Genomic DNA, 11,822 nt, shown 5'->3' on the forward strand with positions numbered 1-11,822 from the left:
CCAAAATGATCCACAAAACACAGCCACTGCTAGGAGAGAAAACTGAACTATATAAGGGAAACAATTCACGGAAGCAAAATTATTCATTATAATACTATGTGTTTTAGGAAGGACTAAATTGTCCTTTGATAGTCCTGCATGTTGCATCAATAATAGGTTCTGTATTTTTCACTGTATTTTGAATATGTAGTTAGGAACTGCATGTATTACAATTGAACATTAGTCTTGCTGATTACTTCACAGAACATATACTGTGTACTTACAGTTTGAAAACTACACAAGAATTATCACTAATCTAATGAGAAAAGCAAGACAGATTTATGTAGATTTGTCCACTACCACTTTTGCAAAACATACATGGTATATTGGCAGACGTTAGTCACTGGATAGCCCAAGTACTGTTAGCTGGAAAGAATACTTAGCTGTCATAATGGTGACAGAACTATCCTTTAGTCTTAGCTATTAATGTAAAATAAAATACATTTACTGAATTACTAGGAGTTCAAATAATATTTTGCAAAATAACAGAAGGCAGTGCTGACTCTTCTAAACTCACACGTGTTGTAGGCACATCTTTGTTGGCTGAGATGCACTAAGAACTAAATTCCTGTCCCCAGCTCCTCATTATTAAGACTCCCACTCCATTTCATTGTTCTCTCAAATCTGCTGGATGAATGACTTGTCAGATGTCTCTGACTCATTATGGTCAAATCAAACTCTTCAGCCAATATAGAAGGCAATGGATTAGGATATCTGTCCACAGCCTGGAACTCCAAACAGACTCACAGTAGCAGAAGATGATCAAATGTCTGAAGCTGCCATTGCCCCTGGGCATCAGCCTCACAGGGTAATTGACAGTCATAGATCTGCTGCTGAATTGCCACAGTTTTCAACCTAACACAGGAAGATAAACTATTCACATCTGGCAGCGATTGTTAGAGCAAGCATTCCAGAGCCAGCCATCTTTTAGCTCTCTGCTTTAAACCCACTTCTGGCAGCCTATCTGATCCTTACTCCTATAATGATGGTACCATCATCATATAAAATCAATCTTCCTTAACGTGATAGTTAAAACACAAGTATTGGGTACTGGTCTTTGTAACTACACTTACACTCAATAATATGTTTGCTGTAGGCACAAAAGTTTAACTGAAAATGTCATAATTATGATGGCTTTCTCAGACAGTGGGGAAAACTTAAAGCAGTACTAAGGTAAATACTAAGTCTTCCAAATTTACGATCATCATATTGTCATCTTTATACCACTTCTGGTTTGATCATACATCTTTCTGTGAACAACGTGTCAGGGCAAATGAACACAAAGGGCTGTAATAGAGGACAGTGAAGGTGAAAGGACATCATAAGCACAGTATACAAATTCTCAACGGGTTCAATAAATCCTGCAGATGTTGGAATCTCCATTACTTCTTCCAAAATTCTGCCAGTACTGCATTTGTTTGTTTCCTTTCCTTTCGTGCCTGCCACTGAGTACAAGAGTACAGCTGCTCAGAAAAGAAAGGGCTTGCTTTTCCTTAAAACTGTACCAGATGGGATACTCATTTGCTGACTTTGTCCAAAACAATAAGGTTTAGTGCAACACAGTTTTCCAGATACACACATGGCCAAGTCTCCTCTTCCTTCCTGTATTCTTCTGTTGTAACTAAGATCAATTTTACATAAACTGTTGATTGTTAAACCATTTTGGAATAGATTTCTGCAAGGTCAACTAATTGCAAGTTCTGCTTTTAGTTTCTTTATAAACTAGTGAAGTGTCACTATGGAGAAATAGACAGTATTTAAATACATTTTTATTGTCAATAAATGTTTAGCCATTACAGTTTTGCCAAACATTTATTTAAAGAGTGCCTGCTAGGGTCAGAAGACCTAAAAATATTTCTCAAAATATTTCTCCTCAAGTATTTGCAACATCTTTGGCCTGTATATCCAACAAGACCTCCAATTTATTCATTTAAGGGTTGAGTAGAGAGAATCAGATTAGTCTTCTCTAAATGATCTTCCCATAAACAAACATCAGCACTTGCCATTTGCATTTTACAGCTTGCTGTGGATATCAGAACCAAAAATACTTCCATAAGCAGACTCAAAGTATTTATTAGTTATTAATCGCATGACTTATATCCCCGTATGGGACAGTTAACCATAAATATGTGAGCAGTCCTGCCTAATGCTTGTAGAGGGAAGTACTATGTATAAATACATTGATAGAGAAAAGGACTGAATTAAAGAGCTATTTCTAAAAAAAGTTACTGCTATGAACACTTACAATGGCATATTTTAATGATGGTGGATTAGACAGTTAAACCTGTATTAATTCAGCATTCCTTTACTAGTTGCCAGTCATACAGACTAAAAAATAGCTTCCTCTATTTCCAAGTTTAGAGACCTGTAATCAGAAAATCACTCAGTCATAAATGCATTTAAAACATAATAAGAACCATGACAATCTTAGAAGCAGCTGCTTTTAAATCCCAGAGCCAGTCATGGAACTGAAATCTGCAGAATGACATTTCCAAGCTTTTCACAGCACATTCCTATGTGTCAGATCGTGACAAGATAGACAGATAACCAGGTGCCCAGTAAAAGTGCTTGCCAAGCTCCAGTGTGAGTTTACTGCATAGTACTGTTGATACCAGGGGGGGCTTTCTTGTATCTGGGCCAGAATGGGGAAGCAAACCAAAGCTTCACTTATGGGCTGAGGCAGGCAGAAGTAGAACGTATCAGGACAGGACATGCTACAGAAACACGTGAGACATTTCCCACTGTGTCTCTTTCTCCCTCACTGTAAATCTACGTAAGCAGAAATGCACAAGCATAAATTCTTCAAATTATTCTCTGAATTTATCTCCTCAAAGGGAGTCTTGTAGATTTATTTAGCTGTTTCTTACCACTGTCACACTTGCAACCTCCAAAAGGGTTCGAGTGGTCTTGTGCTCCCTGCCTCTGGTATCTACGGCCCCCATGTAACGCTCTTATAGAGAGCTATACTCTGGCTGTAGTTACTGTGGCATAACCTGCAAGATCTAACAGTTAATAACATGTATTTCAGTAGTTCTCAAGTTTGCATTATTAGCACAAAAACTATGTTATGTAGTATTCCAATGCAACCTCTATTAACTATAGTTTCCTACTGATTTCCTTCTTAGTTCCTTCCTTTCTATTATCCTTCTTTCTCAGCAGAGCACATTCTCTGTTCATAACTGCATGCAACAGATGCCAAGAGTTGATAGAAGAGGTAGTTTCAAGTATGCTATTGTCAAGCATACAAGAATCAAGAGAAAAAAAATAAATTCTTTGATTGAAACCATCTTCGCAGAATGCAAGTGAACACCCACACGTTAAATGGATATTGAGAAGCAGTTACTACATTTAATATAAACAGCAGTATTTCTTTCATGCACTTATTTTTAATTACATTAGCTCATATACTGGAATTGACTGAGTTGTTTTATAAGCACTGTGCTTTTAAGCAGTAGGAGTGAGGCCTCATCAAGTAACTGAAGCTGTATGATGTTGCTCTGATAAACAGGGCACATGCCTTTAATTTGCCTGTTTTGCTGTACAGCTCTGCTATAAGTATATGGAGTTCTGGTTGCACAAATTAGGTTGACAGTCTAAATATCTGGTACACAATCAGATTATTTTTTTTAAAGAAAGGTGCTGTTTTTCTCTTACAGACTGCCTTTGTATTTTGCCCAAACATTTTTGAGGGCAAACAATATTAAGTATACACATTATTCCTTTTTTCCGTACTAATTTTTCTTGCTCTTTCTCTTGTTACAAGTTTCTCTCTCAACTCATTTTGTTCCAGGTTCACAGATTCCTTGTTCTTTGCATCTTCATTTTTATCTCATTGCTGTTCTCATCACTATTTCCATTTCTTTATAACAGTTGTTTTTTCCTCTGATGCAGACTCAGAACCCACGTCACAGTAGTGTGATGCAGAAACACCCTATGAAAGCTCTCTAGGTGGCTGACGTCTCTGAAAACCTTGTTTTGGTACTTCAAAGCAAATGAGGATAAGCTTATATAAGGGGAACATGAATACTTTCATTTTTATATGTAATCTGAGCTTCCATTTTAGAGATATAAGGATTTGGAGAGGATTTAAAATGTACATGCAATCTCTGAAGTTCCACTGATGTCTGACCAGTGTTTTAAAGACAAATAGTACCATATTCTTGATATTTGCAGATAGCCTTAAAAAGCAAGTCACCCTACCTGCTTCCTCAAACTCCTGTTACAATCATACTTACAGAAGCATCTACCACAGTATTATTGAAAACACTTATTTCATTAAAATATTTTATGTTGAGACCTTGTGGTAAATAAGTCTTTTCACTGGGGACCGATGCCTGAATTTGAATTTTTGGAAGACGCTATTTGGGTTGAAAGTATGATCAGTTTATTTACAGTTATCATCTTCTCTGTATTTCCAGCTGCTGTAACAATCTAAACACACTTTGACACATATTAGCTTGGAATCTTGCACGATACACTCAGTTACTTAAAACTGAAAATTGGCTTTGTACACTGCATATTTCAGTTTTTGGAAAGGTCCTACTTTCTCCCTATTCCCCAAAGATAGCTATTTTATAACAGAACCCATGGAAAGAGGGGTATAAATTCTTTTCTAATTTTTTCTCAAACTACACACAGTGACCATATGGAAAAGCTATTTAAGAAACAATTGCATGGCAACTAAAATGTGAGAGAAACTTGTTATGAGCTAACTTACAACACAGTATAAGTATTCAGAGCATACATGTGTGTATGTATAGTAGATATATTAACATTTTTGTAGATCAATATAGTTTAGTTAGTTTTCATCTGAACATAGTTTCTTTGTGCCTGTAACGTTTTACTTGCATATTTACACGGCTGTCAAAAACTGAGACAAATTTTACTCAACTATTACACAATTCTGCAACACCCAAGTTCTATGGCTTATCAAACTGCAGGCTCCATACACTGAAGTATGATCAATTGACTATTTTCCTGTCTTTAAATAAAAGTAGTAAAAGGACACTAAAGAAGGTGAAAGTGGAAGTGGGTCATACCAAATAGCATTTCCCATCTTTGCTATAAATCTCAGGCATGTCTGACTAGCCCATTCCAAACTTGTCAGGAATTAAGCCAGTTATATTTCATTAGATCTTTTAGTAAAGGAAGTGTGTAAAGTCACACTCAATATATTGGCAACACTGTAGGTGAGGGAAAAGCCCCTAGACTGAATACAAGAAGTTTGTTATTCTCTCTCATAACCAGCATATGTTACTATCAAGTGTGTGAAGACTAAAAGATACCCAAGATAAATACTCAGCTTTATGTAATTTATCTTTAGCTGGGATATCATGTAGCTTCAGCTCAAGAAAACTGACATAATCCCAGATAAACTTGGAACTTGATTGTAAACTAAGGATTCTACCGCTTTGGGTAAGTTTGGCTTGGAAGTTTACTAGGAGGCTGAAAAGTAACGAAATCAGGAAGAATTGAAAGTAATTTCTTGCCTAATTATATTTGAAATCCAAATGGTGACCTGGTGCCAATAGGGAAAGTTTATAAAGAAGCAAATTTACCTCTGGGAATGATTTTAATTCAGTAATTCTGAACTGATTTAATATTGAGTAAGTTGTCTAAATTTTAAACCACACAGTTGTTAGACTAAACTGGTGCTGGAAATCATTATTACTGTGATAGAGCACTAATTCAGAAAGTAAAAAGGATTTATAAAACTTCAAGAAGTCTAGTTACATATAATACAGTCCTTGGCCAAGAGTAAGTATGGGTAAGTAAACTTAAAATAATTATTTCTTCCCCATTTTAGTTAAGGATACAGATTCAAAAATAATGAGAGATATACTAAAGATGACCAGCAGATACAGTCATTACTCCAATTGTACACTTTGTTCCTTCATAGCAAAGTAAGTCTCTACACGCATGATCTACACCGTATGATACCTGAAATATCAAGTATCTTGGGCCTTAAACTGACAGAATAAGAGCTTAAACGGACAAAAGATATCCAAATGCTCTAACTGTCCAGGAAGCTGTATTTCCCTATGTGATTTCCTTTTTGCCTTACAACTTCCATAGTATTTTAAGAAAATCAAGTTGTGCCATTTTGCCTTTTTATCTGATCATGGTATGGCTATACCTTGAATAGTGAGTGTATTTTGGGTTCATAGTATCATAGAATGTCCTGAGTTGGAAGGGGCCCATAAGGACCATGGAGTTCAACTCCTGTCCCTGCGCAGGACAACCCCACAGTTCACACCATGTGTCTGAGGGTGTTGTCCAATCTCTTCTTGAACACTGTCAGGCTTGGGGCCGTGACACCTCCCTGGGGAGCCTGTTCCAGTGCTCCACCACCCTCTGGGTGAAGAACCATTTATTAATGTCCAGTCTAAACCCCCCCGGCACATCTTCCTGCCATTCCCTCGGGTTTTGTCACTGGTCAATGGAGAGCAGAGATCAGCATCTGCCCCTCCTCTTCCCCTTGTGAGGAAGCTGTAGCCACCATGAGGTCTCCCCTCAGTCTCCTCTTCTCCAGGCTGAACAAACCCAGTGACTTTAGCTGCTCTTCATACAGCTTCCTCTCCAAACCCTTCACCAACTTTGTAGCCCTCCTCTGGATACTCTCCAGTAGCTTTATATCCTTCTTATACTGTGGTGCCCAGAGCTGCACACAGTGTTCCAGGTAAGGCTGCACCAGTGCAGACTAAAGGGTTGCCGTATTTCAAAAAGGAAACAGAGAAATCACAGAAGGGTAACTAAAATAATCAGGAGAATGGAACAACTGCCTGAAGAGGATGGCTTATAATGGCTGAAACACTCCTGCTGGAAGAGGATTAGGCAGAGGGATCTATGATAGATGCTTGCAGGTGCCACTAAGACAACAGATAGAGTGAATGAAAAATTGTTGTTCAACAAATCCCACTATACATTAGTAGAAGGCACTTAACAAGCCTGGTGTAAGATGAAGGGCAAGGAAGAATACTTTTTATGCAGCAGGTAGCCAGCTTCTGGAACTTACTGTCACAGATAGCTATGGACGGTATCAAGAGAGACTACACAGATTAATGCAAAACAGGTTCATGAGGAGATACAAAAGGGATCAAGCAGGAATTTATCTTCCAACATCCCTGTTGCAATTGTTGATGCTGAGACAGTAAAAGGGAAAGGACTGCAAAATGCAACCAGGCCTGCACAGTCTCCCTATAAAGCATCTCTTTTTGCTGCTGTTGTTTCCAAGCCTTACATTGGAAGTACTGCGTCACTCCATTTAGCAGCGCTTCTAAGAAGGTGGACATCATGTACAGTGGGTAGACATGGAACAACGTCTTGGTCTACTGCACAACGTTGGATTCTGATTTATTACACTCATGCCATTCTCCTAAGTTATTTAGAAGCTTCTGCTGTAGAGAAAAAGGCATTAAGCCTAGAATATAAACATAAGTAAATATAAAAACCCATTCTCTAGGGGTAACATCTGTGAAGTAAAGGAGAAGCTGAACAGAGTTCCTTTGGGTTTTGCCCAACAGGAAAAAGCAGTTGTTATGTAAAACAAGGCAATGTTCATCAGATGTATAAGAACTCAGAGAAAGAATAAGAGCAAAATAAACGGTAGACAAACATCCAAAATACTAAGATCTAAGCATTTTTTTTCATAAACTTACTAGCACAACCTAAGTTTTCAAAGGAAATTATTAACCATAATACATTTGTCCTTAAATGTCTTTAAAGCCAACTGCCTCCAATGGTACTGGCTAAGCTTGTGTATTTTATCACATTTGGATTGAGTTTTCAAGTATTCTCATTAATATTCTCATTTCAGCAACATGAACATGTTGCTGAAAATTTTGAAACTGAACAAAATAACAGTGTAATTGTAGCCACTTCTACTGGTGGTTAACAATTCATCAAACAAGGATTGTACTTCGTAACACTTTTGGGTAAACATTATTGTTTGATTTTGTGAAAGCGAGGTGTTTGGTTTTTTGGTTTTTTTTTTTTTTTATAAATCTAAACCACTCTCACAGCCTGTTTCCTTCACATGGAGATCTAAATGGACACAGCAAACAGAACAACAGAGGGATCTTCCTACATTGCCTTTTTTGACTTAATGTTCATCTACCATTGCAGGGCCAGAAGAGTGTTCAGATCAAACTAGCATTTAATCATTTTCCTTATCACTCTTTACTAAATACATCCAGGGGTAGCTTGGGCATGTGGACTCCTAACGTCTAAGAAACACATTGGAAAAAACCCAAAAATTAAAAGGCTAACTGCTAAGAAGTTAAATGTGATTTCTCAGGTCATACTTTGGTCTATTTAAAGTCAGAACATAACTTAGAATGATGAGTAATCACAATGTTTGTTTCCATGAAATAAATGCTAAGCACCATCTTCTAGATCAAGAGAAAGAATCTAATAAGATGCTTCAGAACATAAACGAAGCTTATAAATACATACTTGTGTTTTTTGCTTTCTCAGAATGCTTCAGGATTACAGTAAGAAATTCCTATGCTAGGAGGGCTGTAGATTTACCCTAAAATATTTTAAAGGGAATTCCTGTTGATGTAATGGCACAGAAAGGTAATGGACTGTAACAATTATCTCTTTGTCTTACCAAAGCTTTTTCAGTAGAATACCATTCAGCTGTAAAATCACAGTGAAGAAACAGAACAGTGAAAACGTAAGCTTTCATGTCAATAAAAGAGACCTCCTACAACCTGCATCTAATTAGATGGACTAAGGTTTATCCCCTGACAGAACTGTAGTACAAACTACTTCATGTAACAAACTGTGGAAAACCAGGATGCAAATGAAAAGGCTTACCTGCCATATAAAAAAAATGAAGAAAAAAACATCCAGCAGCAGATTACACAGAGATGCCAGAGCACTTCTAAAATAATGAAAGTTTCTTCATATTATAGGGGAAAGAACTGCAGAACAGCATGTTAGCAACATGTTGAAATTCATTGCAAGGTGAGACTGGACCCAAATCTCCCCACACTCCAGAGTTTCACCATGAGGTTTGACAAGAAATGAACATTCACACTCATGTATCCAAACAGCTCTCAGACATATAGAGGGTAGATACTATATATTCGAGTTATGTAGGCCACTTATCTAGTATTCATTTGTGTGAACATCTCTCTGAAAGTGCTCAGCCCTGAAGTTTTCACAGAATTCCAGAGAAGGGCATTTGCTTCGTTGCTGGAATGGTTTAGCCACTTAGGCTATTTTTGCTTATAGGATATTTTTTATAATTGCTTACACCCATTTGAGAATTCTTTTTCATTTGCATAGGAACAAGTTTAGAGAAATACAAAATTGGTTATTTGAGCACATGCACAATGAATCAACATTTGTAGACATCTGCAAGCTCCCAATTTTTTTTGTTTATGTGTAATTTTGTTTGGCAGCTGAAAAACTTTATAATTCAAACAAAACAACAATAGTTCACTCACAACAAAGCCAAAATGTAAATTTCATTAGTTCTGCCCTAAAATGTATTTCATTCCCCACAAATCATCTGCAATTTGCAAATTTGTATGTTGCTTGCTCCTGCCAGCCTAAGTGTTAACACTTGGGTGATCTAGAAACAGTTTTGAAACCTTCAATAAAGCTTGTTTTTTCAAACATTAATGCTAAACCTAATTTAAAAATTTCAGTGATACCATGATATAGTAGTAAATTCTAACTTCCTTGTAAAAATATAATGCATGTGCAAAATTCTAACACTTGGCAAGCAAAGCACATTTATGGAATATTCCTTCTATTCTGAAGGTTGCCAATGACATCCAGTTTTGTTCTTCCCAGTGGACAAAATTTACGTATATTAAGCACAATGAGGCTAGTTAGAATTGTTATGCTATAGGCAGAAACATATTAAGTTTGTGTCATAGGACTCCACGGCTTCAAACAGCTGCATAATCATAATTTAACTCAATACATGGAAGAATGAAGGCTTCTGCTCTTACACTAGACCAGGCACCACGCATCCATTAGTTTGTCACTTGGGAACATATATACCAGAAACAGATACATAAAAGAAAAGACACGTTCAAGAAAACAAGTGATCTACAGCTCAGGTAAGACAACAATATTAAAAAGCAAAACAGAAAAAAATGTTTCGATTTTTAAAAGCACAAATGTGCTATTCACTTCTACTTTAACTTCTTGGAAAGTGTGGCTGCCTTTCAATAATTCTAGCTGGACCTTTTCCTGACCATAGTGCTAATCTCAGCATGGCAACTTTCACGTGCATTCCTTTTTCGTGGGTCAGAAGCGTCTTGTTACGATATAATAGGGTAGCAACATAAAGCCAGGAAATTCATGACTTTTTACTGGGTAAGGTAATAATTCTGAGCAAAATATTGATACAGCAATCTGGAGGCACGGAAATACCAAACCAGTCCTAAAAAATAATTATTGATTTGTGCCTGGAGTTCTTTTGGCAGAGACCATGCCACATGGGATGCTGAATAGAATTTCCTGTAGTTTACAGCCTCCCAGTGACAATTAGATCAAACTATCTTCAGACACTGCCAGTGGAGCTTTTAAATGCACTAGGAAGAATTTCTATAGAACACCGCAAGTCTTTCACCTTACCTCTACAGTACCCAAATAAAATCTTGATTACTTCCATATGATCTTGATTTTCATTACAGAAATCTACTTGAAATGGTTTTACCTATAGTGAATTGTCATAAAATGTGGCTGAAGACACCATTAATCCTCCACAGAAACTGCTAGAATAAAAGTAATTTTAACATAAAATTTGACTATATATAATTTTACGATATTTGCTGCAAATTTATCTGGTTTAGACATTAATATTTTTTAGAATACACAAAACATTCTAATCAATTTGAATAGGAATAAAACCCACCACATTAACATTTAGACAAAGAAAAATGTACTCTTTACTCCCTAGATTTTGTAAAAAATGTACTACTGATTCCTAAATCCCCAGTTACTCTTAAAACCCTATAGGTCTACAGTAAGGAAAAATCTAAAAAGTAGCTCATGTAGGCCAGTGTCCTACATGAGACTTAAGCAGGACTCTCTAAACTCTGTGTACAGCAATATGTTCAACTATTTAAAGCACTACCCATTTAGGCATTCAAGCAAAGAACTTGCCTTCCAATTGAGAATTGCAATCTGTATCATGAAGTAACAGCCTATTTTCAAAGACTCTTGTAGAAGTTTCTATTGAACCCGCATTTTATAAAATGGATAAATAATTTACAGGCAGGCATTAGAAACCCCAGTATTCAGTTGGGGAAAAAATACAGTTGTTTGTTTGTTTTAAATATGTACAACAGGAATATGCCTTTACTTTTCAACCACAAAAGCACACAGCTGAATTAAAATTTAAAGTACAGCCTGAAACACCTTAAAAAAAAAAAGAGAGGCCTCTCAAGTAGGTGATGATAAAGCAATTCCCCTATCAGGTGGTACATAGGGTACATCTAGTTTCTTACTTATTTCTCTCTTCCCAATACTTAACCATCTCTCCTAGCCTCATTTTTCTTTCTCCTTCCTCAAACCATACTCTAACAGTATGATAAGCCTCCCTCTACCCCTGCCTCTGTTTTTATTCTTTCTTTTTGATTTTCCTTCTCCCTTCACCTCTCATACAATGTGGCTGGGTTTTCCAAAGCCTCCAGGCTCTGCTCCAGCCCAAGCAGCTATTAAGCAACAAGCTCAGATCTCAAACTCAGCCTGGTTTCCATCCACAAGAAACATAATGGAAATTAACTTTGTTCCTAGAAAGAATGCAGAGAGCAGCA

This window comes from Patagioenas fasciata, chromosome 1 (assembly GCF_037038585.1).
Source record: "Patagioenas fasciata isolate bPatFas1 chromosome 1, bPatFas1.hap1, whole genome shotgun sequence".
NCBI classification, from domain to species: Eukaryota; Metazoa; Chordata; class Aves; order Columbiformes; family Columbidae; genus Patagioenas; species Patagioenas fasciata.